This window comes from Panthera pardus, unplaced genomic scaffold (assembly GCF_024362965.1).
Source record: "Panthera pardus isolate Hobbes unplaced genomic scaffold, ASM2436296v1 HiC_scaffold_11, whole genome shotgun sequence".
NCBI lineage: Eukaryota > Metazoa > Chordata > Mammalia > Carnivora > Felidae > Panthera > Panthera pardus.
Genome location: NW_026526666.1, coordinates 94,224,351 through 94,229,809, shown reverse-complemented (window position 1 = coordinate 94,229,809; position 5,459 = coordinate 94,224,351).

Below are 5,459 nucleotides of genomic sequence, written 5' to 3'. Positions count from 1 at the left end.
GTTTCCCTGTCGTGCGATCGCGAGAACACCGCAACTCAGTGCCTGTTAGCGAGTGGACGACGGCTTTCGTGTTTCCTGCTCACGAGGGTTGAACATGGGACATAACAACGGGATGATAAAATATAAGGAATAATGATACGCTCTTTGCCTAACTCTTGCCTAGTGGCAGAGACTAAAATGTATAGTTCCTGATTTCAACCAGCCGTTCCGATACTTTCTCCACGGTCACCCGTCAGCCCTCTCCTTGCTACGCCCCCCCCATCCGTGCCCCCCTTCACTTTCTGAAATCCCCCCTCTTCCCAGGGCCCCGTCTTTTCATTCCTTACCTCGCTATGCCTATCGGAGTCCCGGCTCCGCTCTGAAGCTGGAGGCAGCGGGTGGATTACAGCATTCGTGCAAGTGGTTCTCCTGGCTGTGTCCCCAGAAGAGGCACCATCTTCAAATACGATGTCCGCTGTGGGCGACAGGAACGCTAGGCTGGGAGCTGGATAGTGCCAGGGCCCAGCTTCTGCTCCAGGTCTGTGCTCTTCTGGGAGCGGACCACGTGGGTTGGCAAGTCCCCTGCCGGGGGCAGAACCCTCCCAAAGCCAGGCATGTCACAGCGGCCACATCACGGCCTTAGGTTGGGCTCCTAGACCACAGTTGGCACAGAGCCCTGCGGTTCACAAGCTGCCTCTCTTCGTCCAGGCGTCCAGGCAGTAGGAACAGCATGTGCAAAGGCCCCGAGGTGAGAATGCGTTCTGTTGTTTTGGGCGAAGTGGAGAAGGAGGAAGGCGGTGACTAACAGACCAAGTGCTAGTAAGGTGCCAGCCCTGTGAGGTGGGCTCTGTGTAGGTACAGCGGTGCATTTTCTAATGGGGAAACTGAGGCTCAGAGAGGTTGTTCAACTGGTGCGTTCCAAGGTGGTGATTCGGGCTCTGTGATTGGGAAACCCACAGTCTTTTTGGCACCCCTCCCTGATGCTCAACCCTGAGACCTGGGCCCCTTGTCAGAATATGCCTCGGCAATATTAGGTGTAGGCTGTGGGCAACCCCGCCTGGGCCCCAGGCATCCTCACCGCAAAATGAAAGGGATAGGTCAGTGCTCCACGGAAGTGCCCCTTGGGCATGCCCCATGGACATGCTCCAGGGATGTGCTCTGTGGATGTGCTCCAGGGATGTGCACCATAGACAGGTACCACGGATGGGCACTGTGGACACGCACCAATGGCACGCTGCGTGGGTGTGCTCGGTGGAAATACGTTATAGACACGCTTCGTGGGCACGCGCCATGGAAATGCAGCACAGCTGTGCACCTGGAGGTTGAGGCTGGCACACAGATGAATATTTAGAAGATTCCAATTGAGGGGCACCTGGGGGGGCTCAGTCGGTGAAGCGTCCGACTTCGGCTCAGGTCATGATCTCACGATTCGTGGGTTCGAGCCCCACGGCGGGCTCCGTGCTGACAGCTCGGAGCCTGGAGCCCGCTTCGGATTCTGTGTCTCCCTCTCTCTCTGCCCCTCCCCTGCTCACACTCTGTCTCTCTCTCTCTCTCAAAAATGAATAAACATTAAAAAAATTGTTTTTAATTCCAATTGCTGCAAATTCATTTCAGAGTATATTAGAAATACATGTGTGTGTGTGTGTGTGTGTGTCATTAGCAACCAAATCCGTGTTTTCAATAATGTACGATATAGAGTGTCCTTTTAAAAATTGTTCATTTCAGGGTGCCTGGGTGGCTCAGTCGGTTAAGCAACTGACTCTCGATTTCGGGCCAGGTCATGATCTCAAGGTTTGTAGAGTTCGAGCCCCAGATCTGGCTATACACTGACAGAGCTGAGCCTGCTTGGGGTTCTCTCTCTCTCTTTCTCTCTGTCTCTGCCGCTTCCTCACTTGCACACACACACTCTCTCCCTCTCTCTCAAAATAAACTTTAAAAAAGGAAAAATAAAAATTATTCACTTCAACTTAAAGTAGGGGTTTATTTAAATTTTTTTTAACGTTTCTTTATTTTTGAGACAGAGAGAGACAGAGCATGAACGGGGGAGGGTCAGAGAGAGAGAGGGAGACACAGAATCCGAAGCAGGCTCCAGGCTCTGAGCTGTCCGCACAGAGCCCGACGCAGGGCTTGAACTCATGAACCGCGAGATCGTGACCTGAGCCGAAGTCGGACGCTTCACCGACTGAGCCACCCAGGCTCCCCAAAGTAGGTGTTTATTTAAAGCAAGATACTCATCAGGTGTTACATAGATCTTACAAAAATAAAGAAAGTGGTTCAGAAACGACTTCGTTTTGAGAGATCAGGATTCACTGCCCTCGGACAGCTCTCCCAGCTCTGATGTTCTTTGGTCTGTGATGAGCCACGGACTCTGATGATCTAGAAAAATCCACCATGGGGCGCCTGGGTGGCCCTGTCGATCGAGTGTCTGACTCTGGATTGGGGCTCAGGTCATGATCTCGTGGTTCGTGGGTTCGAGCCCTGCGTCTGGCTCTGCATCTTGAGCCTGCTTGGGATTCTCTGTCTCTCTTTCCCTCTCTCTCTGCCGCCCCCCTCAAAAATAAAGAAATAAAAACTTAAAAAAAAAATCCACCGCGAACGGAAGTCGGGTAGTGAACGAGAAAGCAAGCCTGTTGAAAGGTACACATTGAATCACGCAGGTCTGGACCTGATCCACGGAAGACTTTTTGGCTTTGCCTGTGTGACCAGGTGTGTGCAACCCGTCATCAAACACCGGCCTGATTATGGGGCTCAGGAAGCCGGAAGCTGGCAGCCGAGAACCTGAGCCTTGCAGGTGGGAACCTGATCTTGGCCCGAAGTATCTAGCGTGTATGTGTGAAATATAGTCATTTCTGGGTCTATTAGGTTGCTCCGGAAAGGATTATTTTCTAGCCGGAACCCAGTCCCCTCCTTTGAGGGATGCGAAAACTAAAAGCCAGAGAAGGGGAGCTGTCTCCCGCTCTGAGCCAAAAGGAGGAGGGCCACGTGTTGACTCCCTACCACTGGGCCAGAAGCCACCTTGACAAGTAAACTACTCATTACTTTTTATCTTCTGGATGGTTTAAATAACTATTATTATACATACTTCCCCCCCCCCCCCCCCCCCCCCCCGCCCAAAGAGTTTGTTTATTACCAAACCTCATTAAATCGCTTGTGTCTTGGGCTGGTTCCCCTTCCCTGCCTTGGAGGGAAGGAAGGAATCTGGCTGGACTCTGAAGCCTTCTCCGCCCACACCATGACCTAATGCTCTGTGTCCAATACAGGGTGCCGGGGATCTCTGGGCAGCCAGTCTGACCAGGAGGGGGGGGTCCCCAGGTGACTCACGGGGCCGAGGAGAGTACAGGTGACCCCAGGAATGCAGGCAGGGCCCTTCTGGAAAGGCAGGAAAGGGTGGACCCGTGTGAGAGACAGTGAGGGAGGGAGATGGAGACTCCTTCCGGCTCTGTCGCTTGCTGTGTGATCTTGGACAAGTTCAAGAGCCTCTCTGTGCCTCACTTCCCTCCTCTGCAAGTGGAAATTTTAACAATAAAATCTACTTCAGAGCCTCATTCTGCGGCCCAAGTGAGCTAGGCTCAGAATGGTACTCAGCGTGTTGAGTTGGGGTCTGAGTTGGGTGCTCTTCTCCTAGACCTTAGGAGGGGAGCCCCCGGACCCACAGACGCAGGTCAGACCACAGCCACTACTGGACTCACGCCAGAGCCTCGGGTCGCTTCCTGCGTTCCTCTGGACTTCGTCATCTGATGTGTAAAGTCAGGGTGGGGATGGACCTTACCTGCTGGGATTGTTAAAAAGAGTCAAGGGCACGAACCCCGAGTCTGGGCCGGAAGGAGCCCTCGAGAAAGAGGAACTTGCATTAGCTAAGACCCCTGTCCACGTATCACTGGGATCTTGTGGGGCTCGTACAAGGAGTGCCCAGGATCGACCCACGGGAACGAATGCCCGTGACCACGTGGGTGGGGAGGGGGCAGCTGAGGAGCAAGAGACCCAGGGTGAGGAGCCAGGAGCACAGGGTCTCAGTCTCCCCGTGCGGCAGGTGCTGGATGGGACCCCTGGGCCGGGTCCCTCCAGCTTCCAGGGCCACACAAAGAGGCACAACCTCACCAGTGGCCTTCCGGCGAAGCTTCCTCGGAGGTACCCGTGCCCAAGGTCCCCCAGCCCAGTTCTATCAGATTTTCAAAATGATAACACACATCTGTTGGGCCCTGACCACCTACCAGATACTTTATAGGCACGTGTGCACTCTATCAGTCAACCCTTACAAACTCCCGAGGTGGTCACGGGTGACAGAAGGGGACAGGAAGCACAGAGAGGTGATGCAATCTGCCTAAGGTCACACAGCAAGCCAACTGTGGGGACCTGGGATTTGAACCCGATTCCGAGTGACTTCAGAGCCTGAACTTTTTTATTTATTCACTTGTTTCTCCTTTAATTTTGAAATAATGGCTTCACAGGCAACCTCATGCATAGTACAGAGAGGTCCTTACACGTACCCTTTGCCCCGTTTCCCGTAAGAGTCGCGTTGGCACAACTGTGGTACAATTCCCAAATCGGGAAATTGACATTGGTGCGATGGATCCTCCTCTGCCACCTTGTGTCGCCTGTGTAGGGTTGTGTGGCCACCACCCCAGTGAAGACACAGAGCTGCTCTTTGACGGCAGAGATCTCCCTGGGGCTGTCCTTCGTAGTCACAGCCCCCTCCCTCCCACCTGGAGTCCCTAAACCTTGGCAACCACCAGTCTGTTCTCCATCTCTGTGATTTTGTCCTTTCGAGAATGTTTTGTAAATGGAATCGTCCACTTCTTTTGAAGCTTCTTTACTTATTTTGAGAGAGAGAGAGAGAGAGAGAGAGAGCGTGCGTGCATGCACAAGTGGGGGAGGGGCAGAGACAAAAGGAGACACGATCCCAAGCAGGCTCTGCTCCATCAGCAAAGAGCCCAGGGTGGGACTCGAACTCATGAGCTATGAGATCATGACCTGAGCCGAGATGGGCAGCCAGATGCTTCACCCACTGAGCCCCCCGGGCGCCCCTGGAATCAGACCCTTCTAAGGCTGAGTGTTCACACTCGGCCTAATCCCTTGAGGTCTGTGCAAACTGTTGTGTGGTTTGCTCCTCTCTCTTATCGCGTTGTGTTCCTCGGTATGACCTATCGCGGCCTGCTTAACCATTTGTCCAATGAGAGGACATCTTGTTTGTTTCCAGAGTTTGGCTGTTGCAAACAAAGTTGCTGGGAACACTTGTAGATCGGTTTTAGTGTCGACTTGAGTTTTTGTTTCTCCGGGATCAGTGCCCCGAGTGTGTAATCGCTGGGTCAGAGGCTAAGTGTGTATTTCGTTTCGTTCAAGAAACCACCAAAGTATTTTCGAGAGCGGCTGTCGCATTTTACGTCCCCACTGGCCGCGTGCGCGAGAGCCGGCTTCTCCACATGCTCGCCAGCGTCTGGTTTTGCCGCTTTTTTACTTGAACTGTTTTCACTCTAACTGTT